The 27,800-nt window shown below is 43.5% G+C and overlaps 22 non-coding genes and 2 pseudogenes across 22 annotated transcripts; all 24 read right to left on the bottom strand.

The window, feature by feature from the left end:
- Positions 1–47: 47 nt before the first annotated feature.
- Positions 48–166, bottom strand: LOC136735946 (5S ribosomal RNA). Its single transcript, XR_010811473.1, has one exon. It is a non-coding gene; the product is annotated as a 5S ribosomal RNA (ribosomal RNA).
- A 1,055-nt stretch (positions 167–1,221) lies between these two features.
- Positions 1,222–1,340, bottom strand: LOC136735568 (5S ribosomal RNA). The gene has a single exon (XR_010811105.1). It is a non-coding gene; the product is annotated as a 5S ribosomal RNA (ribosomal RNA).
- Positions 1,341–2,406: 1,066 nt separating this feature from the next.
- On the bottom strand, positions 2,407–2,525 carry LOC136735140 (5S ribosomal RNA). Its single transcript, XR_010810763.1, has one exon. It is a non-coding gene; the product is annotated as a 5S ribosomal RNA (ribosomal RNA).
- Positions 2,526–3,591: 1,066 nt separating this feature from the next.
- LOC136735335 (5S ribosomal RNA) lies at positions 3,592–3,710 on the bottom strand. Its single transcript, XR_010810952.1, has one exon. It is a non-coding gene; the product is annotated as a 5S ribosomal RNA (ribosomal RNA).
- A 1,065-nt stretch (positions 3,711–4,775) lies between these two features.
- Positions 4,776–4,894, bottom strand: LOC136735244 (5S ribosomal RNA). The gene has a single exon (XR_010810863.1). It is a non-coding gene; the product is annotated as a 5S ribosomal RNA (ribosomal RNA).
- A 1,055-nt stretch (positions 4,895–5,949) lies between these two features.
- On the bottom strand, positions 5,950–6,068 carry LOC136735423 (5S ribosomal RNA). The gene has a single exon (XR_010811032.1). It is a non-coding gene; the product is annotated as a 5S ribosomal RNA (ribosomal RNA).
- A 1,066-nt stretch (positions 6,069–7,134) lies between these two features.
- On the bottom strand, positions 7,135–7,253 carry LOC136735910 (5S ribosomal RNA). The gene has a single exon (XR_010811437.1). It is a non-coding gene; the product is annotated as a 5S ribosomal RNA (ribosomal RNA).
- A 1,055-nt stretch (positions 7,254–8,308) lies between these two features.
- Positions 8,309–8,427, bottom strand: LOC136735311 (5S ribosomal RNA). The gene has a single exon (XR_010810929.1). It is a non-coding gene; the product is annotated as a 5S ribosomal RNA (ribosomal RNA).
- A 1,055-nt stretch (positions 8,428–9,482) lies between these two features.
- On the bottom strand, positions 9,483–9,601 carry LOC136735760 (5S ribosomal RNA). Its single transcript, XR_010811289.1, has one exon. It is a non-coding gene; the product is annotated as a 5S ribosomal RNA (ribosomal RNA).
- A 1,055-nt stretch (positions 9,602–10,656) lies between these two features.
- On the bottom strand, positions 10,657–10,775 carry LOC136735408 (5S ribosomal RNA). The gene has a single exon (XR_010811017.1). It is a non-coding gene; the product is annotated as a 5S ribosomal RNA (ribosomal RNA).
- Positions 10,776–11,840: 1,065 nt separating this feature from the next.
- On the bottom strand, positions 11,841–11,959 carry LOC136735186 (5S ribosomal RNA). The gene has a single exon (XR_010810807.1). It is a non-coding gene; the product is annotated as a 5S ribosomal RNA (ribosomal RNA).
- Positions 11,960–13,025: 1,066 nt separating this feature from the next.
- Positions 13,026–13,144, bottom strand: LOC136735262 (5S ribosomal RNA). Its single transcript, XR_010810880.1, has one exon. It is a non-coding gene; the product is annotated as a 5S ribosomal RNA (ribosomal RNA).
- Positions 13,145–14,208: 1,064 nt separating this feature from the next.
- Positions 14,209–14,327, bottom strand: LOC136735743 (5S ribosomal RNA). Its single transcript, XR_010811273.1, has one exon. It is a non-coding gene; the product is annotated as a 5S ribosomal RNA (ribosomal RNA).
- Positions 14,328–15,393: 1,066 nt separating this feature from the next.
- On the bottom strand, positions 15,394–15,512 carry LOC136735893 (5S ribosomal RNA). The gene has a single exon (XR_010811420.1). It is a non-coding gene; the product is annotated as a 5S ribosomal RNA (ribosomal RNA).
- Positions 15,513–16,567: 1,055 nt separating this feature from the next.
- LOC136735570 (5S ribosomal RNA) lies at positions 16,568–16,686 on the bottom strand. The gene has a single exon (XR_010811107.1). It is a non-coding gene; the product is annotated as a 5S ribosomal RNA (ribosomal RNA).
- A 1,066-nt stretch (positions 16,687–17,752) lies between these two features.
- On the bottom strand, positions 17,753–17,871 carry LOC136735571 (5S ribosomal RNA). Its single transcript, XR_010811108.1, has one exon. It is a non-coding gene; the product is annotated as a 5S ribosomal RNA (ribosomal RNA).
- A 1,054-nt stretch (positions 17,872–18,925) lies between these two features.
- On the bottom strand, positions 18,926–19,044 carry LOC136735396 (5S ribosomal RNA). Its single transcript, XR_010811005.1, has one exon. It is a non-coding gene; the product is annotated as a 5S ribosomal RNA (ribosomal RNA).
- A 1,055-nt stretch (positions 19,045–20,099) lies between these two features.
- Positions 20,100–20,218, bottom strand: LOC136735572 (5S ribosomal RNA). The gene has a single exon (XR_010811109.1). It is a non-coding gene; the product is annotated as a 5S ribosomal RNA (ribosomal RNA).
- Positions 20,219–21,276: 1,058 nt separating this feature from the next.
- LOC136735481 (uncharacterized) lies at positions 21,277–21,385 on the bottom strand (annotated as a pseudogene).
- A 1,066-nt stretch (positions 21,386–22,451) lies between these two features.
- LOC136735573 (5S ribosomal RNA) lies at positions 22,452–22,570 on the bottom strand. The gene has a single exon (XR_010811110.1). It is a non-coding gene; the product is annotated as a 5S ribosomal RNA (ribosomal RNA).
- Positions 22,571–23,628: 1,058 nt separating this feature from the next.
- Positions 23,629–23,747, bottom strand: LOC136735845 (5S ribosomal RNA). Its single transcript, XR_010811371.1, has one exon. It is a non-coding gene; the product is annotated as a 5S ribosomal RNA (ribosomal RNA).
- A 1,069-nt stretch (positions 23,748–24,816) lies between these two features.
- Positions 24,817–24,935, bottom strand: LOC136735574 (5S ribosomal RNA). Its single transcript, XR_010811111.1, has one exon. It is a non-coding gene; the product is annotated as a 5S ribosomal RNA (ribosomal RNA).
- Positions 24,936–25,993: 1,058 nt separating this feature from the next.
- Positions 25,994–26,102, bottom strand: LOC136735483 (uncharacterized; annotated as a pseudogene).
- A 1,066-nt stretch (positions 26,103–27,168) lies between these two features.
- On the bottom strand, positions 27,169–27,287 carry LOC136735575 (5S ribosomal RNA). Its single transcript, XR_010811112.1, has one exon. It is a non-coding gene; the product is annotated as a 5S ribosomal RNA (ribosomal RNA).
- Positions 27,288–27,800: the final 513 nt, after the last annotated feature.

Genomic DNA, 27,800 nt, shown 5'->3' on the forward strand with positions numbered 1-27,800 from the left:
AGTTAAAACTCGTGATTTGTCGCCCTCTGGTGTGTAAAAGATGCAAAAGCTAACAGCACCTGGTATTCCCAGGCGGTCTCCCATCCAAGTACTGACCAGGCCCGAGCCTGCTTAGCTTCCGAGATCTGACGAGATCGGGCGTATTCAGGCTAGTATGGCCGTAAGCCAGGGAGGCTGTCCCTGACGCTCTACTTAAAGGGAAGGCAATATCCGTTTCTGCCGTTCATACTTACAGTTGAACTGTCTCTCTACTCTAAAGTCCGGGACACACCAGCGCGCCGCAGACAGTCCCTGCTAACACGAAACGTTGTGGCAACGTTGTGCGTTAGCTGGGGTGCCAAACCAGACCGGAACTATATTTTACAAAACTAACACATTGTCTTGATAAAACAGCTGTAATTGAGTGCCTGACACGCCAGTCAAGCGCAATCTTGAGAAGGTGTGCATTTCAGTAAGGATTTCAATTGACATGCAGTATGAAACTGAAAGGAGGTTGCATCACTATGATGCATAACATTGCATGTATTGTATTTTCAAGTGTGTGCATTCATCCTGTTGTCATTTTGTTTTGATAGCAGAAGAATCATTCAACAGGTTGCTGAGACAAATGTAAACCAGTAAAACATATGAAGAGAAACAAACCTTGAATATAAGTTCAGTTGTTTAAACATTTGACAAACTATGGTGAGGGGGTAAGAAAACACACAAATCCAGCAGCTCCTGTATTTCAATACACCAGAACCCAATATTATTGGCGAGTCGGGTAGTCCATCATCACAGTTCGAGGGCAGGCATCATTTCAGTAATTTCATCCCGTTGCATTCACATCCGTGCCTTGAATGAGATTGAATGTGATCTTTGCTCTCAAGTATGTTCCCAAGTTTTACACTTTCGTGCTTTGCATGAATGGGAATGGAACCGTGTGTGTTGAATGAGGCTCCTTGTGAGCACTGAACTTTGTCCGGTGGAGTTCCTTTTTGTGTTGCTGTAATTGTGTCATTTCTCGATGAGAAAGATTAGGCAACATTTAGTCACTTCTAGCCATGATGCTCAATTTATTTACGAATGTACCCTAGTTACTAGGGACCGTTTACATTGGAGAACAAGATCTATTGTATGCCTGTGTATTTGGGGAAGTCAAATCTGAAATAATGATGAAATTGCGTGTATCCAAAGTTAAAACTCGTGATTTGTCGCCCTCTGGTGTGTAAAAGATGCAAAAGCTTACAGCACCTGGTATTCCCAGGCGGTCTCCCATCCAAGTACTGACCAGGCCCGAGCCTGCTTAGCTTCCGAGATCGGACGAGATCGGGCGTATTCAGGCTAGTATGGCCGTAAGCCAGGGAGGCTGTCCCTGACGCTCTACTTAAAGGGAAGGCAATATCCGTTTCTGCCGTTCATACTTACAGTTGAACTGTCTCTCTACTCTAAAGCCCGGGACACACCAGCGCGCCGCAGACAGTCCCTGCTAACACGCCACGTTGTGGCAACATTGTGGCAACGTTGTGCGTTAGCTGGGGTGCCACACCAGACCGGAACTATATATTACAAAACGAACACATTGTCTTGGTAAAACAGCTGTAATTGAGTGCCTGACACGCCAGTCAAGCGCAATCTTGAGAAGGTGTGCATTTCAGTAAGGATTTCAATTGACATGCAGTATGAAACTGAAAGGAGGTTGCATCACTATGATGCATAACATTGCATGTATTGTATTTACAAGTGTGTGCATTCATCCTGTTGTCATTTTGTTTTGAAAGCAGAAGAATCATTCAACAGGTTGCTGAGACAAATGTAAACCAGTAAAACATATGAAGAGAAACAAACCTTGAATATAAGTTCAGTTGTTTAAACATTTGACAAACTATGGTGAGGGGGTAAGAAAACACACAAATCCAGCAGCTCCTGTATTTCAATACACCAGAACCCAATATTATTGGCGAGTCGGGTAGTCCATCATCACAGTTCGAGGGCAGGCATCATTTCAGTAATTTCATCCCGTTGCATTCACATCCGTGCCTTGAATGAGATTGAATGTGATCTTTGCTCTCAAGTATGTTCCCAAGTTTTACACTTTCGTGCTTTGCATGAATGGGAATGGAACCGTGTGTGTTGAATTAGGCTCCTTGTGAGCACTGAACTTCGTCCGGTGGAGTTCCTTTTTGTGTTGCTGTAATTGTGTCATTTCTCGATGAGAAAGATTAGGCAACATTTAGTCACTTCTAGCCATGATGCTCAATTTATTTACGAATGTACCCTAGTTACTAGGGACCGTTTACATTGGAGAACAAGATCTATTGTATGCCTGTGTATTTGGGGAAGTCAAATCTGAAATAATGATGAAATTGCGTGTATCCAAAGTTAAAACTCGTGATTTGTCGCCCTCTGGTGTGTAAAAGATGCAAAAGCTTACAGCACCTGGTATTCCCAGGCGGTCTCCCATCCAAGTACTGACCAGGCCCGAGCCTGCTTAGCTTCCGAGATCGGACGAGATTGGGCGTATTCAGGCTAGTATGGCCGTAAGCCAGGGAGGCTGTCCCTGACGCTCTACTTAAAGGGAAGGCAATATCCGTTTCTGCCGTTCATACTTACAGTTGAACTGTCTCTCTACTCTAAAGCCCGGGACACACCTGCGCGCCGCAGACAGTCCCTGCTAACACGCCACGTTGTGGCAGCGTTGTGGCAACGTTGTGCGTTAGCTGGGGTGCCACACCAGACCGGAACTATATATTACAAAACGAACACATTGTCTTGATAAAACAGCTGTAATTGAGTGTCTGACACGCCAGTCAAGCGCAATCTTGAGAAGGTGTGCATTTCAGTAAGGATTTCAATTGACATGCAGTATGAAACTGAAAGGAGGTTGCATCACTATGATGCATAACATTGCATGTATTGTATTTTCAAGTGTGTGCATTCATCCTGTTGTCATTTTGTTTTGAAAGCAGAAGAATCATTCAACAGGTTGCTGAGACAAATGTAAACCAGTAAAACATATGAAGAGAAACAAACCTTGAATATAAGTTCAGTTGTTTAAACATTTGACAAACTATGGTGAGGGGGTAAGAAAACACACAAATCCAGCAGCTCCTGTATTTCAATACACCAGAACCCAATATTATTGGCGAGTCGGGTAGTCCATCATCACAGTTCGAGGGCAGGCATCATTTCAGTAATTTCATCCCGTTGCATTCACATCCGTGCCTTGAATGAGATTGAATGTGATCTTTGCTCTCAAGTATGTTCCCAAGTTTTACACTTTCGTGCTTTGCATGAATGGGAATGGAACCGTGTGTGTTGAATGAGGCTCCTTGTGAGCACTGAACTTTGTCCGGTGGAGTTCCTTTTTGTGTTGCTGTAATTGTGTCATTTCTCGATGAGAAAGATTAGGCAACATTTAGTCACTTCTAGCCATGATGCTCAATTTATTTACGAATGTACCCTAGTTACTAGGGACCGTTTACGTTGGAGAACAAGATCTATTGTATGCCTGTGTATTTGGGGAAGTCAAATCTGAAATAATGATGAAATTGCGTGTATCCAAAGTTAAAACTCGTGATTTGTCGCCCTCTGGTGTGTAAAAGATGCAAAAGCTTACAGCACCTGGTATTCCCAGGCGGTCTCCCATCCAAGTACTGACCAGGAACGAGCCTGCTTAGCTTCCGAGATCGGACGAGATCGGGCGTATTCAGGCTAGTATGGCCGTAAGCCAGGAAGGCTGTCCCTGACGCTCTACTTAATGGGAAGGCAATATCCGTTTCTGCCGTTCATACTTACAGTTGAACTGTCTCTCTACTCTAAAGCCCGGGACACACCAGCACGCCGCAGACAGTCCCTGCTAACACGCCACGTTGTGGCAACATTGTGGCAACGTTGTGCGTTAGCTGGGGTGCCACACCAGACCGGAACTATATATTACAAAACGAACACATTCTCTTGATAAAACAGCTGTAATTGAGTGCCTGACACGCCAGTCAAGCGCAATCTTGAGAAGGTGTGCATTTCAGTAAGGATTTCAATTGACATGCAGTATGAAACTGAAAGGAGGTTGCATCACTATGATGCATAACATTGCATGTATTGTATTTTCAAGTGTGTGCATTCATCCTGTTGTCATTTTGCTTTGAAAGCAGAAGAATCATTCAACAGGTTGCTGAGACAAATGTAAACCAGTAAAACATATGAAGAGAAACAAACCTTGAATATAAGTTCAGTTGTTTAAACATTTGACAAACTATGGTGAGGGGTAAGAAAACACACAAATCCAGCAGCTCCTGTATTTCAATACACCAGAACCCAATATTATTGGCGAGTCGGGTAGTCCATCATCACAGTTCGAGGGCAGGCATCATTTCAGTAATTTCATCCCGTTGCATTCACATCCGTGCCTTGAATGAGATTGAATGTGATCTTTGCTCTCAAGTATGTTCCCAAGTTTTACACTTTCGTGCTTTGCATGAATGGGAATGGAACCGTGTGTGTTGAATGAGGCTCCTTGTGAGCACTGAACTTTGTCCGGTGGAGTTCCTTTTTGTGTTGCTGTAATTGTGTCATTTCTCGATGAGAAAGATTAGGCAACATTTAGTCACTTCTAGCCATGATGCTCAATTTATTTACGAATGTACCCTAGTTACTAGGGACCGTTTACGTTGGAGAACAAGATCTATTTTATGCCTGTGTATTTGGGGAAGTCAAATCTGAAATAATGATGAAATTGCGTGTATCCAAAGTTAAAACTCGTGATTTGTCGCCCTCTGGTGTGTAAAAGATGCAAAAGCTTACAGCACCTGGTATTCCCAGGCGGTCTCCCATCCAAGTACTGACCAGGCCCGAGCCTGCTTAGCTTCCGAGATCGGACGATATCGGGCGTATTCAGGCTAGTATGGCCGTAAGCCAGGGAGGCTGTCCGTGACGCTCTACTTAAAGGGAAGGCAATATCCGTTTCTGCTGCTCATACTTGCAGTTGAACTGTCTCTCTACTCTAAAGTCCGGGACACACCAGCGCGCCGCAGACAGTCCCTGCTAACACGCCACGTTGTGGCAACGTTGTGCGTTAGCTGGGGTGCCACACCAGACCGGAACTATATATTACAAAACGAACACATTGTCTTGATAAAACAGCTGTAATTGAGTGCCTGACACGCCAGTCAAGCGCAATCTTGAGAAGGTGTGCATTTCAGTAAGGATTTCAATTGACATGCAGTATGAAACTGAAAGGAGGTTGCATCACTATGATGCATAACATTGCATGTATTGTATTTTCAAGTGTGTGCATTCATCCTGTTGTCATTTTGTTTTGAAAGCAGAAGAATCATTCAACAGGTTGCTGAGACAAATGTAAACCAGTAAAACATATGAAGAGAAACAAACCTTGAATATAAGTTCAGTTGTTTAAACATTTGACAAACTATGGTGAGGGGGTTAGAAAACACACAAATCCAGCAGCTCCTGTATTTCAATACACCAGAACCCAATATTATTGGCGAGTCGGGTAGTCCATCTTCACAGTTCGAGGGCAGGCATCATTTCAGTAATTTCATCCCGTTGCATTCACATCCGTGCCTTGAATGAGATTGAATGTGATCTTTGCTCTCAAGTATGTTCCCAAGTTTTACACTTTCGTGCATTGCATGAATGGGAATGGAACCGTGTGTGTTGAATGAGGCTCCTTGTGAGCACTGAACTTTGTCCGGTGGAGTTCTTTTTTGTGTTGCTGTAATTGTGTCATTTCTCGATGAGAAAGATTAGGCAACATTTAGTCACTTCTAGCCATGATGCTCAATTTATTTACGAATGTACCCTAGTTACTAGGGACCGTTTACGTTGGAGAACAAGATCTATTGTATGCCTATGTATTTGGGGAAGTCAAATCTGAAATAATGATGAAATTGCGTGTATCCAAAGTTAAAACTCGTGATTTGTCGCCCTCTGGTGTGTAAAAGATGCAAAAGCTTTCAGCACCAGGTATTCCCAGGCGGTCTCCCATCCAAGTACTGACCAGGAACGAGCCTGCTTGACTTCCGAGATCGGACGAGATCGGGCGTATTCAGGCTAGTATGGCCGTAAGCCAGGAAGGCTGTCCCTGACGCTCTACTTAAAGGGAAGGCAATATCCGTTTCTGCCGTTCATACTTACAGTTGAACTGTCTCTCTACTCTAAAGCCCGGGACACACCAGCGCGCCGCAGACAGTCCCTGCTAACACGCCACGTTGTGGCAACATTGTGGCAACGTTGTGCGTTAGCTGGGGTGCCACACCAGACCGGAACTATATATTACAAAACGAACACATTCTCTTGATAAAACAGCTGTAATTGAGTGCCTGACACGCCAGTCAAGCGCAATCTTGAGAAGGTGTGCATTTCAGTAAGGATTTCAATTGACATGCAGTATGAAACTGAAAGGAGGTTGCATCACTATGATGCATAACATTGCATGTATTGTATTTTCAAGTGTGTGCATTCATCCTGTTGTCATTTTGTTTTGAAAGCAGAAGAATCATTCAACAGGTTGCTGAGACAAATGTAAACCAGTAAAACATATGAAGAGAAACAAACCTTGAATATAAGTTCAGTTGTTTAAACATTTGACAAACTATGGTGAGGGGGTAAGAAAACACACAAATCCAGCAGCTCCTGTATTTCAATACACCAGAACCCAATATTATTGGCGAGTCGGGTAGTCCATCATCACAGTTCGAGGGCAGGCATCATTTCAGTAATTTCACCCCGTTGCATTCACATCCGTGCCTTGAATGAGATTGAATGTGATCTTTGCTATCAAGTATGTTCCCAAGTTTTACACTTTCGTGCTTTGCATGAATGGGAATGGAACCGTGTGTGTTGAATGAGGCTCCTTGTGAGCACTGATCTTTGTCCGGTGGAGTTCCTTTTTGTGTTGCTGTAATTGTGTCATTTCTCGATGAGAAAGATTAGGCAACATTTAGTCAATTCTAGCCATGATGCTCAATTTATTTACGAATGTACCCTAGTTACTAGGGACCGTTTACGTTGGAGAACAAGATCTATTGTATGCCTGTGTATTTGGGGAAGTCAAATCTGAAATAATGATGAAATTGCGTGTATCCAAAGTTAAAACTCGTGATTTGTCGCCCTCTGGTGTGTAAAAGATGCAAAAGCTTACAGCACCTGGTATTCCCAGGCAGTCTCCCATCCAAGTACTGACCAGGCCCGAGCCTGCTTAGCTTCCGAGATCGGACGAGATCGGGCGTATTCAGGCTAGTATGGCCGTAAGCCAGGGAGGCTGTCCCTGACACTCTACTCAAAGGGAAGGCAATATCCGTTTCTGCCGTTCATACTTACAGTTGAACTGTCTCTCTACTCTAAAGCCCGGGACACACCAGCGCGCCGCAGACAGTCCCTGCTAACATGCCACGTTGTGGCAACGTTGTGCGTTAGCTGGGGTGCCACACCAGACCGGAACTATATTTTACAAAACGAACACATTTGTCTTGATAAAACAGCTGTAATTGAATGCCTGACACGCCAGTCAAGCGCAATCTTGAGAAGGTGTGCATTTCAGTAAGGATTTCAATTGACATGCAGTATGAAACTGAAAGGAGGTTGCATCACTATGATGCATAACATTGCATGTATTGTATTTTCAAGTGTGTGCATTCATCCTGTTGTCATTTTGTTTTGAAAGCAGAAGAATCATTCAACAGGTTGCTGAGACAAATGTAAACCAGTAAAACATATGAAGAGAAACAAACCTTGAATATAAGTTCAGTTGTTTAAACATTTGACAAACTATGGTGAGGGGGTAAGAAAACACACAAATCCAGCAGCTCCTGTATTTCAATACACCAGATCCCAATATTATTGGCGAGTCGGGTAGTCCATCATCACAGTTCGAGGGCAGGCATCATTTCAGTAATTTCATCCCGTTGCATTCACATGCGTGCCTTGAATGAGATTGAATGTTATCTTTACTCTCAAGTACGTACCCAAGTTTTACACTTTCGTGGTTTGCATGAATGGGAATGGAACCGTGTGTGTTGAATGATGCTCCTTGTGAGCACTGAACTTTGTCCGGTGGAGTTCCTTTTTTGTTGCTGTAATTGTGTCATTTCTTGATGAGAAAGATTAGGCAACATTTAGTCACTTCTAGCCATGATGCTCAATTTATTGACGAATGTATCCTAGTTACTAGGGACCGTTTACGTTGGAGAACAAGATCTATTGTATGCCTGTGTATTTGGGGAAGTCAAATCTGAAATAATGATGAAATTGCGTGTATCCAAAGTTAAAACTCGTGATTTGTCGCCCTCTGGTGTGTAAAAGATGCAAAAGCTTACAGCACCTGGTATTCCAAGGCAGTCTCCCATCCAAGTACTGACCAGGCCCGAGCCTGCTTAACTTCCGAGATCGGACAAGATCGGGCGTATTCAGGCTAGTATGGCCGTAAGCCAGGGAGGCTGTCCCTGACGCTCTACTTAAAGGGAAGGCAATATCCGTTTCTGCCGTTCATACTTACAGTTGAACTGTCTCTCTACTCTAATGCCCGGGACACACCAGCGCGCCGCAGACAGTCCCTGCTAACACGAAACGTTGTGGCAACGTTGTGCGTTAGTTGGGGTGCCACACCAGACCGGAACTATATTTTACAAAACGAACACATTGTCTTGATAATACAGCTGTAATTGAGTGCCTGACACGCCAGTCAAGCGCAATCTTGAGAAGGTGTGCATTTCAGTAAGGATTTCAATTGACATGCAGTATGAAACTGAAAGGAGGTTGCATCACTATGATGCATAACATTGCATGTATTGTATTTTCAAGTGTGTGCATTCATCCTGTTGTCATTTTGTTTTGAAAGCAGAAGAATCATTCAACAGGTTGCTGAGACAAATGTAAACCAGTAAAACATATGAAGAGAAACAAACCTTGAATATAAGTTCAGTTGTTTAAACATTTGACAAACTATGGTGAGGGGGTAAGAAAACACACAAATCCAGCAGCTCCTGTATTTCAATACACCAGAACCCAATATTATTGGCGAGTCGGGTAGTCCATCATCACAGTTCGAGGGCAGGCATCATTTCAGTAATTTCATCCCGTTGCATTCACATCCGTGCCTTGAATGAGATTGAATGTGATCTTTGCTCTCAAGTATGTTCCCAAGTTTTACACTTTCGTACTTTGCATGAATGGGAATGGAACCGTGTGTGTTGAATGAGGCTCCTTGTGAGCACTGAACTTTGTCCGGTGGAGTTCCTTTTTGTGTTGCTGTAATTGTGTCATTTCTTGATGAGAAAGATTAGGCAACATTTAGTCAATTCTAGCCATGATGCTCAAATTATTTACGAATGTACCCTAGTTACTAGGGACCGTTTACGTTGGAGAACAAGATCTATTGTATGCCTGTGTATTTGGGGAAGTCAAATCTGAAATAATGATGAAATTGCGTGTATCCAAAGTTAAAACTCGTGATTTGTCGCCCTCTGGTGTGTAAAAGATGCAAAAGCTTACAGCACCTGGTATTCCCAGGCAGTCTCCCATCCAAGTACTGACCAGGCCCGAGCCTGCTTAACTTCCGAGATCGGACGAGATCGGGCGTATTCAGGCTAGTATGGCCGTAAGCCAGGGAGGCTGTCCCTGACGCTCTACTTAAAGGGAAGGCAATATCCGTTTCTGCCGTTCATACTTACAGTTGAACTGTCTCTCTACTCTAAAGCCCGGGACACACCAGCGCGCCGCAGACAGTCCCTGCTAACACGAAACGTTGTGGCAACGTTGTGCGTTAGCTGGGGTGCCACACCAGACCGGAACTATATTTTACAAAACGAACACATTGTCTTGATAATACAGCTGTAATTGAGTGCCTGACACGCCAGTCAAGCGCAATCTTGAGAAGGTGTGCATTTCAGTAAGGATTTCAATTGACATGCAGTATGAAACTGAAAGGAGGTTGCATCACTATGATGCATAACATTGCATGTATTGTATTTTCAAGTGTGTGCATTCATCCTGTTGTCATTTTGTTTTGAAAGCAGAAGAATCATTCAACAGGTTGCTGAGACAAATGTAAACCAGTAAAACATATGAAGAGAAACAAACCTTGAATATAAGTTCAGTTGTTTAAACATTTGACAAACTATGGTGAGGGGGTAAGAAAACACACAAATCCAGCAGCTCCTGTATTTCAATACACCAGAACCCAATATTATTGGCGAGTCGGGTAGTCCATCATCACAGTTCGAGGGCAGGCATCATTTCAGTAATTTCATCCCGTTGCATTCACATCCGTGCCTTGAATGAGATTGAATGTGATCTTTGCTCTCAAGTATGTTCCCAAGTTTTACACTTTCGTGCTTTGCATGAATGGGAATGGAACCGTGTGTGTTGAATGAGGCTCCTTGTGAGCACTGAACTTTGTCCGGTGGAGTTCCTTTTTGTGTTGCTGTAATTGTGTCATTTCTTGATGAGAAAGATTAGGCAACATTTAGTCACTTCTAGCCATGATGCTCAATTTATTTACGAATGTACCCTAGTTACTAGGGACCGTTTACGTTGGAGAACAAAATGTATTGTATGCCTGTGTATTTGGGGAAGTCAAATCTGAAATAATGATGAAATTGTGTGTATCCAAAGTTAAAAATCGTGATTTGTCACCCTCTGGTGTGTCAAAGGTGCAAAAGCTTAAAGCACCTGGTATTCCCAGGCGGTCTCCTATTCAAGTACTGACCAGGCCCGAGCCTGCTTGGCTTCCGAGATCGGACGAGATCGGGCGTATTCAGGCTAGTATGGCCGTAAGCAAGTGAGACTTTCCCTGACGCTCTACTTAAAGGGAAGGCAATATCCGTTTCTGCCGTTCATACTTACAGTTGAACTGTCTCTCTACTCTAAAGCCCGGGACATACCAGCGTGTCGCAGAAAGTCCCTGCTAACACGCCACGTTGTGGCAACGTTGTGGCAAAGTTGTGCATTAGCTGGGGTGCCACACCAGACCGGAACTATATTTTACAAAACGATCACATTGTCTTGATAAAACAGCTGTAATTGAGTGCCTGACACGCCAGTCAAGCGCAATCTTGAGAAGGTGTGCATTTCAGTAAGGATATCAATTGACATGCAGTATGAAACTGAAAGGAGGTTGCATCACTATGATGCATAACATTGCATGTATTGTATTTTCAAGTGTGTGCATTCATCCTGTTGTCATTTTGTTTTGAAAGCAGAAGAATCATTCAACAGGTTGCTGAGACAAATGTAAACCAGTAAAACATATGAAGAGAAACAAACCTTGAATATAAGTTCAGTTGTTTAAACATTTGACAAACTATGGTGAGGGGGTAAGAAAACACACAAATCCAGCAGCTCCTGTATTTCAATACACCAGAACCCAATATTATTGGCGAGTCGGGTAGTCCATCATCACAGTTCGAGGGCAGGCATCATTTCAGTAATTTCATCCCGATGCATTCACATCCGTGCCTTGAATGAGATTGAATGTGATCTTTGCTCTCAAGTATGTTCCCAAGTTTTACACTTTCGTGCTTTGCATGAATTGGAATGGAACCATGTGTGTTGAATGAGGCTCCTTGTGAGCACTGAACTTTGTCCGGTGGAGTTCTTTTTGTGTTGCTGTAATTGTGTCATTTCTCGATGAGAAAGATTAGGCAACATTAAGTCACTTCTAGCCATGATGCTCAATTTATTGACGAATGTACCCTAGTTACTAGGGACCGTTTACGTTGGAGAACAAGATCTATTGTATGCCTGTGTATTTGGGGAAGTAAAACCTGAAATAATGATGAAATTGTGTGTATCCAAAGTTAAAACTCGTGATTTGTCGCCCTCTGGTGTGTAAAAGGTGCAAAAGCTTACAGCACCTGGTATTCCCAGGCGGTCTCCCATCCAAGTACTCACCAGGCCCAAGCCTGCTTGGCTTCCGAGATCGGACGAGATCGGGCGTATTCAGGCTAGTATGGCCGTGAGCCAGGGAGGCTGTCCCTGACGCTCTACTTAAAGGGAAGGCAATATCCGTTTCTGCCGATCATACTTACAGTTGAACTGTCTCTCTACTCTAAAGCCCGGGACACACCAGTGCGCCGCAGACAGTCCCTGCTAACACGCCACGTTGTGGCAACATTGTGGCAACGTTGTGCGTTAGCTGGGGTGCCACACCAGACCGGAACTATATTTTACAAAACGAACACATTGTCTTGATAATACAGCTGTAATTGAGTGCCTGACACGCCAGTCAAGCGCAATCTTGAGAAGGTGTGCATTTCAGTAAGGATTTCAATTGACATGCAGTATGAAACTGAAAGGAGGTTGCATCACTATGATGCATAACATTGCATGTATTGTATTTTCAAGTGTGTGCATTCATCCTGTTGTCATTTTGTTTTGAAAGCAGAAGAATCATTCAACAGGTTGCTGAGACAAATGTAAACCAGTAAAACATATGAAGAGAAACAAACCTTGAATATAAGTTCAGTTGTTTAAACATTTGACAAACTATGGTGAGGGGGTAAGAAAACACACAAATCCAGCAGCTCCTGTATTTCAATACACCAGAACCCAATATTATTGGCGAGTCGGGTAGTCCATCATCACAGTTCGAGGGCAGGCATCATTTCAGTAATTTCATCCCGTTGCATTCACATCCGTGCCTTGAATGAGATTGAATGTGATCTTTGCTCTCAAGTATGTTCCCAAGTTTTACACTTTCGTGCTTTGCATGAATGGGAATGGAACTGTGTGTGTTGAATGAGGCTCCTTGTGAGCACTGAACTTTGTCCGGTGGAGTTCCTTTTTGTGTTGCTGTAATTGTGTCATTTCTCGATGAGAAAGATTAGGCAACATTTAGTCACTTCTAGCCATGATGCTCAATTTATTTACGAATGTACCCTAGTTACTAGGGACCGTTTACGTTGGAGAACAAGATCTATTGTATGCCTGTGTATTTGGGGAAGTAAAATCTGAAATAATGATGAAATTGTGTGTATCCAAAGTTAAAACTCGTGATTTGTCGCCCTCTGGTGTGTAAAAGGTGCAAAAGCTTACAGCACCTGGTATTCCCAGGCGGTCTCCCATCCAAGTACTGACCAGGCCCGAGACTGCTTGGCTTCCGAGATCGGACGAGATCGGGCGTATTCAGGCTAGTATGGCCGTAAGCCAGGTAGGCTGTCCCTGACGCTCTACTTAAAGGGATGGCAATATCCGTTTCTGCCGTTCATACTTACAGTTGAACTGTCTCTCTACTCTAAAGCCCGGGACACACCAGTGCGCCGCAGACAGTCCCTGCTAACACGCCACGTTGTGGCAACGTTGTGGCAACGTTGTGCGTTAGCTGGGGTGCCACACCAGACCGGAACTATATTTTACAAAACGAACACATTGTCTTGATAAAACAGCTGTAATTGAGTGCCTGACACGCCAGTCAAGCGCAATCTTGAGAAGGTGTGCATTTCAGTAAGGATTTCAATTGACATGCAGTATGAAACTGAAAGGAGGTTGCATCACTATGATGCATAACATTGCATGTATTGTATTTTCAAGTGTGTGCATTCATCCTGTTGTCATTTTGTTTTGAAAGCAGAAGAATCATTCAACAGGTTGCTGAGACAAATGTAAACCAGTAAAACATATGAAGAGAAACAAACCTTGAATATAAGTTCAGTTGTTTAAACATTTGACAAACTATGGTGAGGGGTAAGAAAACACACAAATCCAGCAGCTCCTGTATTTCAATACACCAGAACCCAATATTATTGGCGAGTCGGGTAGTCCATCATCACAGTTCGAGGGCAGGCATCATTTCAGTAATTTCATCCCGTTGCATTCACATCCGTGCCTTGAATGAGATTGAATGTGATCTTTGCTCTCAAGTATGTTCCCAAGTTTTACACTTTCGTGCTTTGCATGAATGGGAATGGAACCGTGTGTGTTGAATGAGGCTCCTTGTGAGCACTGAACTTTGTCCGGTGGAGTTCTTTTTGTGTTGCTGTAATTGTGTCATTTCTCGATGAGAAAGATTAGGCAACATTTAGTCACTTCTAGCCATGATGCTCAATTTATTTACGAATGTACCCTAGTTACTAGGGACCGTTTACGTTGGAGAACAAGATCTATTGTATGCCTGTGTATTTGGGGAAGTAAAACCTGAAATAATGATGAAATTGTCTGTATCCCAAGTTAAAACTCGTGATTTGTCGCCCTCTGGTGTGTAAAAGGTGCAAAAGCTTACAGCACCTGGTATTCCCAGGCGGTCTCCCATCCAAGTACTGACCAGGCCCAAGCCTGCTTGGCTTCCGAGATCGGACGAGATCGGGCGTATTCAGGCTAGTATGGCCGTAAGCCAGGGAGGCTGTCCCTGACGCTTTACTTAAAGGGAAGGCAATATCCGTTTCTGCCGATCATACTTACAGTTGAACTGTCTCTCTACTCTAAAGCCCGGGACACACCAGTGCGCCGCAGACAGTCCCTGCTAACACGCCACGTTGTGGCAACGTTGTGGCAACGTTGTGCGTTAGCTGGGGTGCCACACCAGACCGGAACTATATTTTACAAAACGAACACATTGTCTTGATAATACAGCTGTAATTGAGTGCCTGACACGCCAGTCAAGCGCAATCTTGAGAAGGTGTGCATTTCAGTAAGGATTTCAATTGACATGCAGTATGAAACTGAAAGGAGGTTGCATCACTATGATGCATAACATTGCATGTATTGTATTTTCAAGTGTGTGCATTCATCCTGTTGTCATTTTGTTTTGAAAGCAGAAGAATCATTCAACAGGTTGCTGAGACAAATGTAAACCAGTAAAACATATGAAGAGAAACAAACCTTGAATATAAGTTCAGTTGTTTAAACATTTGACAAACTATGGTGAGGGGGTAAGAAAACACACAAATCCAGCAGCTCCTGTATTTCAATACACCAGAACCCAATATTATTGGCGAGTCGGGTAGTCCATCATCACAGTTCGAGGGCAGGCATCATTTCAGTAATTTCATCCCGTTGCATTCACATCCGTGCCTTGAATGAGATTGAATGTGATCTTTGCTCTCAAGTATGTTCCCAAGTTTTACACTTTCGTGCTTTGCATGAATGGGAATGGAACCGTGTGTGTTGAATGAGGCTCCTTGTGAGCACTGAACTTTGTCCGGTGGAGTTCCTTTTTGTGTTGCTGTAATTGTGTCATTTCTCGATGAGAAAGATTAGGCAACATTTAGTCACTTCTAGCCATGATGCTCAATTTATTTACGAATGTACCCTAGTTACTAGGGACCGTTTACGTTGGAGAACAAGATCTATTGTATGCCTGTGTATTTGGGGAAGTAAAATCTGAAATAATGATGAAATTGCGTGTATCCAAAGTTAAAACTCGTGATTTGTCGCCCTCTGGTGTGTAAAAGGTGCAAAAGCTTACAGCACCTGGTATTCCCAGGCGGTCTCCCATCCAAGTACTGACCAGGCCCGAGCCCGCTTGGCTTCCGAGATCTGATGAGATCGGGCGTATTCAGGCTAGTATGGCCGTAAGCCAGGGAGGCTGTCCCTGACGCTCTACTTAAAGGGAAGGCAATATCCGTTTCTGCCGTTCATACTTACAGTTGAACTGTCTCTCTACTCTAAAGCCCGGGACACACCAGCGCACCGCAGACAGTCCCTGCTAACATGCCACGTTGTGGCAACGTTGTGCGTTAGCTGGGGTGCCACACCAGACCGGAACTATATTTTACAAAACGAACACATTGTCTTGATAATACAGCTGTAATTGTGTGCCTGACACGCCAGTCAAGCGCAATCTTGAGAAGGTGTGCATTTCAGTAAGGATTTCAATTGACATGCAGTATGAAACTGAAAGGAGGTTGCATCACTATGATGCATAACATTGCATGTATTGTATTTTCAAGTGTGTGCATTCATCCTGTTGTCATTTTGTTTTGAAAGCAGAAGAATCATTCAACAGGTTGCTGAGACAAATGTAAACCAGTAAAACATATGAAGAGAAACAAACCTTGAATATAAGTTCAGTTGTTTAAACATTTGACAAACTATGGTGAGGGGGTAAGAAAACATACAAATCCAGCAGCTCCTGTATTTCAATACACCAGAACCCAATATTATTGGCGAGTCGGGTAGTCCATCATCACAGTTCGAGGGCAGGCATCATTTCAGTAATTTCATCCCGTTGCATTCACATCCGTGCCTTGAATGAGATTGAATGTGATCTTTGCTCTCAAGTATGTTCCCAAGTTTTACACTTTCGTGCTTTGCATGAATGGGAATGGAACCGTGTGTGTTGAATGAGGCTCCTTGTGAGCACTGAACTTTGTCCGGTGGAGTTCCTTTTTGTGTTGCTGTAATTGTGTCATTTCTCGATGAGAAAGATTAGGCAACATTTAGTCACTTCTAGCCATGATGCTCAATTTATTCACGAATGTACCCTAGTTACTAGGGACCGTTTACGTTGGAGAACAAGATCTATTGTATGCCTGTGTATTTGGGGAAGTCAAATCTGAAATAATGATGAAATTGCGTGTATCCAAAGTTAAAACTCGTGATTTGTCGCCCTCTGGCGTGTAAAAGATGCAAAAGCTTACAGCACCTGGTATTCCCAGGCGGTCTCCCATCCAAGTACTGACCAGGCCCGAGCCTGCTTAGCTTCCGAGATCGGACGAGATCGGGCGTATTCAGGCTAGTATGGCCGTAAGCCAGGGAGGCTGTCCCTGACGCTCTACTTAAAGGGAAGGCAATATCCGTTTCTGCCGTTCATACTTACAGTTGAACTGTCTCTCTACTCTAAAGCCCGGGACACACCAGTGCGCCGCAGACAGTCCCTGCTAACATGCCACGTTGTGGCAACATTGTGGCAACGTTGTGCGTTAGCTGGGGTGCCACACCAGACCGGAACTATATATTACAAAACGAACACATTGTCTTGATAAAACAGCTGTAATTTAGTGCCTGACACGCCAGTCAAGCGCAATCTTGAGAAGGTGTGCATTTCAGTAAGGATTTCAATTGACATGCAGTATGAAACTGAAAGGAGGTTGCATCACTATGATGCATAACATTGCATGTATTGTATTTTCAAGTGTGTGCATTCATCCTGTTGTCATTTTGTTTTGAAAGCAGAAGAATCATTCAACAGGTTGCTGAGACAAATGTAAACCAGTAAAACATATGAAGAGAAACAAACCTTGAATATAAGTTCAGTTGTTTAAACATTTGAGAAAGTATGGTGAGGGGGTAAGAAAACATACAAATCCAGCAGCTCCTGTATTTCAATACACCAGAACCCAATATTATTGGCGAGTCGGGTAGTCCATCATCACAGTTCGAGGGCAGGCATCATTTCAGTAATTTCATCCCGTTGCATTCACATCCGTGCCTTGAATGAGATTGAATGTGATCTTTGCTCTCAAGTATGTTCCAAAGTTTTACACTTTCGTGCTTTGCATGAATGGGAATGGAACCGTTTGTGTTGAATGAGGCTCCTTGTGAGCACTGAACTTTGTCCGGTGGAGTTCCTTTTTGTGTTGCTGTAATTGTGTCATTTCTCGATGAGATAGATTAGGCAACATTTAGTCACTTCTAGCCATGATGCTCAATTTATTTACGAATGTACCCTAGTTACTAGGGACCGTTTACGTTGGAGAACAAGATCTATTGTATGCCTGTGTATTTGGGGAAGTCAAATCTGAAATAATGATGAAATTGCGTGTATCCAAAGTTAAAACTCGTGATTTGTCGCCCTCTGGTGTGTAAAAGATGCAAAAGCTTACAGCACCTGGTATTCCCAGGCGGTCTCCCATCCAAGTACTGACCAGGCCCGAGCCTGCTTAGCTTCCGAGATCGGACGAGATCGGGCGTATTCAGGCTAGTATGGCCGTAAGCCAGGGAGGCTATCCCTGACGCTCTACTTAAAGGGAAGGCAATATCCGTTTCTGCCGCTCATACTTGCAGTTGAACTGTCTCTCTACTCTAAAGTCCGGGACACACCAGCGCGCCGCAGACAGTCCCTGCTAACACGAAACGTTGTGGCAACGTTGTGCGTTAGCTGGGGTGCCACACCAGACCGGAACTATATATTACAAAACGAACACATTGTCTTGATAAAACAGCTGTAATTGAGTGCCTGACACGCCAGTCAAGCGCAATCTTGAGAAGGTGTGCATTTCAGTAAGGATTTCAATTGACATGCAGTATGAAACTGAAAGGAGGTTGCATCACTATGATGCATAACATTGCATGTATTGTATTTTCAAGTGTGTGCATTCATCCTGTTGTCATTTTGTTTTGAAAGCAGAAGAATCATTCAACAGGTTGCTGAGACAAATGTAAACCAGTAAAACATATGAAGAGAAACAAACCTTGAATATAAGTTCAGTTGTTTAAACATTTGACAAACTATGGTGAGGGGGTAAGAAAACACACACATCCAGCAGCTCCTGTATTTCAATACACCAGAAGCCAATATTATTGGCGAGTCGGGTAGTCCATCATCACAGTTCGAGGGCAGGCATCATTTCAGTTATTTCATCCCGTTGCATTCACATCCGTGCCTTGAATGAGATTGAATGTGATCTTTGCTCTCAAGTATGTTCCCAAGTTTTACACTTTCGTGCTTTGCATGAATGGGAATGGAACCGTGTGTGTTGAATGAGGCTCCTTGTGAGCACTGAACTTTGTCCGGTGGAGTTCTTTTTGTGTTGCTGTAATTGTGTCATTTCTCGATGAGATAGATTAGGCAACATTTAGTCACTTCTAGCCATGATGCTGAATTTATTTACGAATGTACCCTAGTTTCTAGGGACCGTTTACGTTGGAGAACAAGATCTATTGTATGCCTGTGTATTTGGGGAAGTCAAATCTGAAATAATGATGAAATTGCGTGTATCCAAAGTTAAAACTCGTGATTTGTCGCCCTCTGGTGTGTAAAAGATGAAAAAGCTTACAGCACCTGGTATTCCCAGGCGGTCTCCCATCCAAGTACTAACCAGGCCCGAGCCTGCTTAGCTTCCGAGATCGGACGAGATCGGGCGTATTCAGGCTAGTATGGCCGTAAGCCAGGGAGGCTGTCCTTGACCCTCTACTTAAAGGGAAGGCAATATCCGTTTCTGCCGCTCATACTTGCAGTTGAACTGTCTCTCTACTCTAAAGTCCGGGACACACCAGCACGCTGCAGACAGTCCCTGCTAACACGAAACGTTGTGGCAACGTTGTGCGTTAGCTGGGGTGCCACACCAGACCGGAACTATATTTTACAAAACGAACACATTGTCTTGATAATACAGCTGTAATTGAGTGCCTGACACGCCAGTCAAGCGCAATCTTGAGAAGGTGTGCATTTCAGTAAGGATTTCTATTGACATGCAGTATGAAACTGAAAGGAGGTTGCATCACTATGATGCATAACATTGCATGTATTGTATTTTCAAGTGTGTGCATTCATCCTGTTGTCATTTTGTTTTGAAAGCAGAAGAATCATTCAACAGGTTGCTGAGACAAATGTAAACCAGTAAAACATATGAAGAGAAACAAACCTTGAATATAAGTTCAGTTGTTTAAACATTTGACAAACTATGGTGAGGGGGTAAGAAAACACACAAATCCAGCAGCTCCTGTATTTCAATACACCAGAACCCAATATTATTGGCGAGTCGGGTAGTCCATCATCACAGTTCGAGGGCAGGCATCATTTCAGTAATTTCATCCCGTTGCATTCACATCCGTGCCTTGAATGAGATTGAATGTGATCTTTGCTCTCAAGTATGTTCCCAAGTTTTACACTTTCGTGCTTTGCATGAATGGGAATGGAACCGTGTGTGTTGAATGAGGCTCCTTGTGAGCACTGAACTTTGTCCGGTGGAGTTCCTTTTTGTGTTGCTGTAATTGTGTAATTTCTCGATGAGAAAGATTAGGCAACATTTAGTCACTTCTAGCCATGATGCTCAATTTATTTACGAATGTACCCTAGTTACTAGGGACCGTTTACGTTGGAGAACAAGATCTATTGTATGCCTGTGTATTCGGGGAAGTCAAATCTGAAATAATGATGAAATTGCGTGTATCCAAAGTTAAAACTCGTGATTTGTCGCCCTCTGGTGTGTAAAAGATGCAAAAGCTTACAGCACCTGGTATTCCCAGGCGGTCTCCCATCCAAGTACTGACCAGGCCCGAGCCTGCTTAGCTTCCGAGATCGGACGAGATCGGGCGTATTCAGGCTAGTATGGCCGTAAGCCAGGGAGGCTGTCCCTGACGCTCTACTTAAAGGGAAGGCAATATCCGTTTCTGCCGCTCATACTTGCAGTTGAACTGTCTCTCTACTCTAAAGTCCGGGACACACCAGCGCGCCGCAGACAGTCCCTGCTAACACGAAACGTTGTGGCAACGTTGTGCGTTAGCTGGGGTGCCACACCAGACCGGAACTATATATTACAAAACGAACACATTGTCTTGATAAAACAGCTGTAATTGAGTGCCTGACACGCCAGTCAAGCGCAATCTTGAGAAGGTGTGCATTTCAGTAAGGATTTCAATTGACATGCAGTATGAAACTGAAAGGAGGTTGCATCACTATGATGCATAACATTGCATGTATTGTATTTTCAAGTGTGTGCATTCATCCTGTTGTCATTTTGTTTTGAAAGTAGAAGAATCATTTTTGCTGAGGTTGCTGAGACAAATGTAAACCAGTAAAACATATGAAGAGAAACAAACCTTGAATATAAGTTCAGTTGTTTAAACATTTGACAAACTATGGTGAGGGGGTAAGAAAACACACAAATCCAGCAGCTCCTGTATTTCAATACACCAGAACCCAATATTATTGGCGAGTCGGGTAGTCCATCATCACAGTTCGAGGGCAGGCATCATTTCAGTAATTTCATCCCGTTGCATTCACATCCGTGCCTTGAATGAGATTGAATGTGATCTTTGCTCTCAAGTATGTTCCCAAGTTTTACACTTTCGTGCTTTGCATGAATGGGAATGGAACCGTGTGTGTTGAATGAGGCTCCTTGTGAGCACTGATCTTTGTCCGGTGGAGTTCCTTTTTGTGTTGCTGTAATTGTGTCATTTCTCGATGAGAAAGATTAGGCAACATTTAGTCACTTCTAGCCATGATGCTCAATTTATTTACGAATGTACCCTAGTTACTAGGGACCGTTTACGTTGGAGAACAAGATCTATTGTATGCCTGTGTATTCGGGGAAGTCAAATCTGAAATAATGATGAAATTGCGTGTATCCAAAGTTAAAACTCGTGATTTGTCGCCCTCTGGTGTGTAAAAGATGCAAAAGCTTACAGCACCTGGTATTCCCAGGCGGTCTCCCATTCAAGTACTGACCAGGCCCGAGCCTGCTTAGCTTCCGAGATCGGGCGTATTCAGGCTAGTATGGCCGTAAGCCAGGGAGGCTGTCCCTGACGCTCTACTTAAAGGGAAGGCAATATCCGTTTCTGCCGCTCATACTTGCAAATGAACTGTCTCTCTACTCTAAAGTCCGGGACACACCAGCGCGCCGCAGACAGTCCCTGCTAACACGAAACTTTGTGGCAACGTTGTGGCAACGTTGTGCGTTAGCTGGGGTGCCACACCAGACCGGAACTATATTTTACAAAACGAACACATTGTCTTGATAAAACAGCTGTAATTGAGTGCCTGACACGCCAGTCAAGCGCAATCTTGAGAAGGTGTGCATTTCAGTAAGGATTTCAATTGACATGCAGTATGAAACTGAAAGGAGGTTGCATCACTATGATGCATAACATTGCATGTATTGTATTTTCAAGTGTGTGCATTCATCCTGTTGTCATTTTGTTTTGAAAGCAGAAGAATCATTCAACAGGTTGCTGAGACAAATGTAAACCAGTAAAACATATGAAGAGAAACAAACCTTGAATATAAGTTCAGTTGTTTAAACATTTGACAAACTATGGTGAGGGGGTAAGAAAACACACAAATCCAGCAGCTCCTGTATTTCAATACACCAGAACCCAATATTATTGGCGAGTCGGGTAGTCCATCATCACAGTTCGAGGGCAGGCATCATTTCAGTAATTTCATCCCGTTGCATTCACATCCGTGCCTTGAATGAGATTGAATGTGATCTTTGCTCTCAAGTATGTTCCCAAGTTTTACACTTTCGTGCTTTGCATGAATGGGAATGGAACCGTGTGTGTTGAATGAGGCTCCTTGTGAGCACTGAACTTTGTCCGGTGGAGTTCCTTTTTGTGTTGCTGTAATTGTGTAATTTCTCGATGAGAAAGATTAGGCAACATTTAGTCACTTCTAGCCATGATGCTCAATTTATTTACGAATGTACCCTAGTTACTAGGGACCGTTTACGTTGGAGAACAAGATCTATTGTATGCCTGTGTATTCGGGGAAGTCAAATCTGAAATAATGATGAAATTGCGTGTATCCAAAGTTAAAACTCGTGATTTGTCGCCCTCTGGTGTGTAAAAGATGCAAAAGCTTACAGCACCTGGTATTCCCAGGCGGTCTCCCATCCAAGTACTGACCAGGCCCGAGCCTGCTTAGCTTCCGAGATCGGACGAGATCGGGCGTATTCAGGCTAGTATGGCCGTAAGCCAGGGAAGCTGTCCCTGACGCTCTACTTAAAGGGAAGGCAATATCCGATTCTGCCGCTCATACTTGCAGTTGAACTGTCTCTCTACTCTAAAGTCCGGGACACACCAGCGCGCCGCAGACAGTCCCTGCTAACACGAAACGTTGTGGCAACGTTGTGTGTTAGCTGGGGTGCCACACCAGACCGGAACTATATATTACAAAACGAACACATTGTCTTGATAAAACAGCTGTAATTGAGTGCCTGACACGCCAGTCAAGCGCAATCTTGAGAAGGTGTGCATTTCAGTAAGGATTTCAATTGACATGCAGTATGAAACTGAAAGGAGGTTGCATCACTATGATGCATAACATTGCATGTATTGTATTTTCAAGTGTGTGCATTCATCCTGTTGTCATTTTGTTTTGAAAGTAGAAGAATCATTTTTGCTGAGGTTGCTGAGACAAATGTAAACCAGTAAAACATATGAAGAGAAACAAACCTTGAATATAAGTTCAGTTGTTTAAACATTTGACAAACTATGGTGAGGGGGTAAGAAAACACACAAATCCAGCAGCTCCTGTATTTCAATACACCAGAACCCAATATTATTGGCGAGTCGGGTAGTCCATCATCACAGTTCGAGGGCAGGCATCATTTCAGTAATTTCATCCCGTTGCATTCACATCCGTGCCTTGAATGAGATTGAATGTGATCTTTGCTCTCAAGTATGTTCCCAAGTTTTACACTTTCGTGCTTTGCATGAATGGGAATGGAACCATGTGTGTTGAATGAGGCTCCTTGTGAGCACTGAACTTTGTCCGGTGGAGTTCCTTTTTGTGTTGCTGTAATTGTGTCATTTCTCGATGAGAAAGATTAGGCAACATTTAGTCACTTCTAGCCATGATGCTCAATTTATTTATGAATGTACCCTAGTTACTAGGGACCGTTTACGTTGGAGAACAAGATCTATTGTATGCCTGTGTATTTGGGGAAGTCAAATCTGAAATAATGATGAAATTGCGTGTATCCAAAGTTAAAACTCGTGATTTGTCGCCCTCTGGTGTGTAAAAGATGCAAAAGCTTACAGCACCTGGTATTCCCAGTCGGTCTCCCATCCAAGTACTGACCAGGCCCGAGCCTGCTTAGCTTCCGAGATCGGACGAGATCGGGCGTATTCAGGCTAGTATGGCCGTAAGCCAGGGAGGCTGTCCCTGACGCTCTACTTAAAGGGAAGGCAATATCCGTTTCTGCCGTTCATACTTACAGTTGAACTGTCTCTCTACTCTAAAGCCCGGGACACACCAGCGCACCGCAGACAGTCCCTGCTAACACGCCACGTTGTGGCAACATTGTGGCAACGTTGTGCGTTAGCTGGGGTGCCACACCAGACCGGAACTATATATTACAAAACGAACACATTGTCTTGATAAAACAGCTGTAATTGAGTGCCTGACACGCCAGTCAAGCGCAATCTTGAGAAGGTGTGCATTTCAGTAAGGATTTCAATTGACATGCAGTATGAAACTGAAAGGAGGTTGCATCACTATGATGCATAACATTGCATGTATTGTATTTTCAAGTGTGTGCATTCATCCTGTTGTCATTTTGTTTTGAAAGTAGAAGAATCATTTTTGCTGAGGTTGCTGAGACAAATGTAAACCAGTAAAACATATGAAGAGAAACAAACCTTGAATATAAGTTCAGTTGTTTAAACATTTGACAAACTATGGTGAGGGGGTAAGAAAACACACAAATCCAGCAGCTCCTGTATTTCAATACACCAGAACCCAATATTATTGGCGAGTCGGGTAGTCCATCATCACAGTTCGAGGGCAGGCATCATTTCAGTAATTTCATCCCGTTGCATTCACATCCGTGCCTTGAATGAGATTGAATGTGATCTTTGCTCTCAAGTATGTTCCCAAGTTTTACACTTTCGTGCTTTGCATGAATGGGAATGGAACCGTGTGTGTTGAATGAGGCTCCTTGTGAGCACTGAACTTTGTCCGGTGGAGTTCCTTTTTGTGTTGCTGTAATTGTGTAATTTCTCGATGAGAAAGATTAGGCAACATTTAGTCACTTCTAGCCATGATGCTCAATTTATTTACGAATGTACCCTAGTTACTAGGGACCGTTTACGTTGGAGAACAAGATCTATTGTATGCCTGTGTATTCGGGGAAGTCAAATCTGAAATAATGATGAAATTGCGTGTATCCAAAGTTAAAACTCGTGATTTGTCGCCCTCTGGTGTGTAAAAGATGCAAAAGCTTACAGCACCTGGTATTCCCAGGCGGTCTCCCATCCAAGTACTGACCAGGCCCGAGCCTGCTTAGCTTCCGAGATCGGACGAGATCGGGCGTATTCAGGCTAGTATGGCCGTAAGCCAGGGAGGCTGTCCCTGACGCTCTACTTAAAGGGAAGGCAATATCCGTTTCTGCCGCTCATACTTGCAGTTGAACTGTCTCTCTACTCTAAAGTCCGGGACACACCAGCGCGCCGCAGACAGTCCCTGCTAACACGAAACGTTGTGGCAACGTTGTGCGTTAGCTGGGGTGCCACACCAGACCGGAACTATATATTACAAAACGAACACATTGTCTTGATAAAACAGCTGTAATTGAGTGCCTGACACGCCAGTCAAGCGCAATCTTGAGAAGGTGTGCATTTCAGTAAGGATTTCAATTGACATGCAGTATGAAACTGAAAGGAGGTTGCATCACTATGATGCATAACATTGCATGTATTGTATTTTCAAGTGTGTGCATTCATCCTGTTGTCATTTTGTTTTGAAAGTAGAAGAATCATTTTTGCTGAGGTTGCTGAGACAAATGTAAACCAGTAAAACATATGAAGAGAAACAAACCTTGAATATAAGTTCAGTTGTTTAAACATTTGACAAACTATGGTGAGGGGGTAAGAAAACACACAAATCCAGCAGCTCCTGTATTTCAATACACCAGAACCCAATATTATTGGCGAGTCGGGTAGTCCATCATCACAGTTCGAGGGCAGGCATCATTTCAGTAATTTCATCCCGTTGCATTCACATCCGTGCCTTGAATGAGATTGAATGTGATCTTTGCTCTCAAGTATGTTCCCAAGTTTTACACTTTCGTGCTTTGCATGAATGGGAATGGAACCGTGTGTGTTGAATGAGGCTCCTTGTGAGCACTGATCTTTGTCCGGTGGAGTTCCTTTTTGTGTTGCTGTAATTGTGTCATTTCTCGATGAGAAAGATTAGGCAACATTTAGTCACTTCTAGCCATGATGCTCAATTTATTTACGAATGTACCCTAGTTACTAGGGACCGTTTACGTTGGAGAACAAGATCTATTGTATGCCTGTGTATTCGGGGAAGTCAAATCTGAAATAATGATGAAATTGCGTGTATCCAAAGTTAAAACTCGTGATTTGTCGCCCTCTGGTGTGTAAAAGATGCAAAAGCTTACAGCACCTGGTATTCCCAGGCGGTCTCCCATTCAAGTACTGACCAGGCCCGAGCCTGCTTAGCTTCCGAGATCGGGCGTATTCAGGCTAGTATGGCCGTAAGCCAGGGAGGCTGTCCCTGACGCTCTACTTAAAGGGAAGGCAATATCCGTTTCTGCCGCTCATACTTGCAAATGAACTGTCTCTCTACTCTAAAGTCCGGGACACACCAGCGCGCCGCAGACAGTCCCTGCTAACACGAAACTTTGTGGCAACGTTGTGGCAACGTTGTGCGTTAGCTGGGGTGCCACACCAGACCGGAACTATATTTTACAAAACGAACACATTGTCTTGATAAAACAGCTGTAATTGAGTGCCTGACACGCCAGTCAAGCGCAATCTTGAGAAGGTGTGCATTTCAGTAAGGATTTCAATTGACATGCAGTATGAAACTGAAAGGAGGTTGCATCACTATGATGCATAACATTGCATGTATTGTATTTTCAAGTGTGTGCATTCATCCTGTTGTCATTTTGTTTTGAAAGCAGAAGAATCATTCAACAGGTTGCTGAGACAAATGTAAACCAGTAAAACATATGAAGAGAAACAAACCTTGAATATAAGTTCAGTTGTTTAAACATTTGACAAACTATGGTGAGGGGGTAAGAAAACACACAAATCCAGCAGCTCCTGTATTTCAATACACCAGAACCCAATATTATTGGCGAGTCGGGTAGTCCATCATCACAGTTCGAGGGCAGGCATCATTTCAGTAATTTCATCCCGTTGCATTCACATCCGTGCCTTGAATGAGATTGAATGTGATCTTTGCTCTCAAGTATGTTCCCAAGTTTTACACTTTCGTGCTTTGCATGAATGGGAATGGAACCGTGTGTGTTGAATGAGGCTCCTTGTGAGCACTGAACTTTGTCCGGTGGAGTTCCTTTTTGTGTTGCTGTAATTGTGTAATTTCTCGATGAGAAAGATTAGGCAACATTTAGTCACTTCTAGCCATGATGCTCAATTTATTTACGAATGTACCCTAGTTACTAGGGACCGTTTACGTTGGAGAACAAGATCTATTGTATGCCTGTGTATTCGGGGAAGTCAAATCTGAAATAATGATGAAATTGCGTGTATCCAAAGTTAAAACTCGTGATTTGTCGCCCTCTGGTGTGTAAAAGATGCAAAAGCTTACAGCACCTGGTATTCCCAGGCGGTCTCCCATCCAAGTACTGACCAGGCCCGAGCCTGCTTAGCTTCCGAGATCGGACGAGATCGGGCGTATTCAGGCTAGTATGGCCGTAAGCCAGGGAAGCTGTCCCTGACGCTCTACTTAAAGGGAAGGCAATATCCGATTCTGCCGCTCATACTTGCAGTTGAACTGTCTCTCTACTCTAAAGTCCGGGACACACCAGCGCGCCGCAGACAGTCCCTGCTAACACGAAACGTTGTGGCAACGTTGTGTGTTAGCTGGGGTGCCACACCAGACCGGAACTATATATTACAAAACGAACACATTGTCTTGATAAAACAGCTGTAATTGAGTGCCTGACACGCCAGTCAAGCGCAATCTTGAGAAGGTGTGCATTTCAGTAAGGATTTCAATTGACATGCAGTATGAAACTGAAAGGAGGTTGCATCACTATGATGCATAACATTGCATGTATTGTATTTTCAAGTGTGTGCATTCATCCTGTTGTCATTTTGTTTTGAAAGTAGAAGAATCATTTTTGCTGAGGTTGCTGAGACAAATGTAAACCAGTAAAACATATGAAGAGAAACAAACCTTGAATATAAGTTCAGTTGTTTAAACATTTGAC

This window comes from Amia ocellicauda, unplaced genomic scaffold (genome assembly GCF_036373705.1).
Source record: "Amia ocellicauda isolate fAmiCal2 unplaced genomic scaffold, fAmiCal2.hap1 HAP1_SCAFFOLD_41, whole genome shotgun sequence".
Lineage (NCBI taxonomy): Eukaryota > Metazoa > Chordata > Actinopteri > Amiiformes > Amiidae > Amia > Amia ocellicauda.